Genomic DNA, 642 nt, shown 5'->3' with positions numbered 1-642 from the left:
ACTAAAATTCAATGCCTGGGATATGCAATTTTGAACAATGAAAACTTTAATTACTCCCAGGAAATTTTTGATGATTTGGTAAAGAACGTTGATAATAAGGCATTTCTGCTCTTTCCAAGATTTCTAAGCTACTATTTTGAACAAAAATTTGTAGAGAAAGATGCAGATTTGCCCAAACAAGGTGTCTCTTTCAAAATAAACTGTTTAACAATTGAAACATTTTCAAGAATGATGGCACCAATAAAGTTAAAAGCAAAGGTGCCTGAGCAGGTTTTAGAAACTGCCACTGATCCTCAGGCAACCTCTGCTGAGCCTACTGCTCCAGGTGATCAAAGCAGCACACCCACTGTTTTGAAACCCACACCTGCCACCATTAAAAAGACCAAAAAGAAAATATCCAGAAAACCCACCAAACCCAAATCAAAGGCATCTCTGGAAGATGAGGTCCCAGAGACAATGCCAGTGACAGCACAAAACTCACCAATAACCACTGCTGCTACTTCCTCACAGCAGGTGGAAGAAAGATCTCAACCCCAGCCTCAAACTCCTCCTACATCCTCACAAAAGGATCAAGTTGTAACCACAGGGACACCAAATTATGAAGCTCTGGATCCACTCGGATCTATCTTCCACAGTCCTGAT

Source organism: Helianthus annuus, chromosome 17, assembly GCF_002127325.2.
Source record: "Helianthus annuus cultivar XRQ/B chromosome 17, HanXRQr2.0-SUNRISE, whole genome shotgun sequence".
NCBI classification, from domain to species: Eukaryota; Viridiplantae; Streptophyta; class Magnoliopsida; order Asterales; family Asteraceae; genus Helianthus; species Helianthus annuus.
This window is presented reverse-complemented; position numbering follows the sequence as displayed.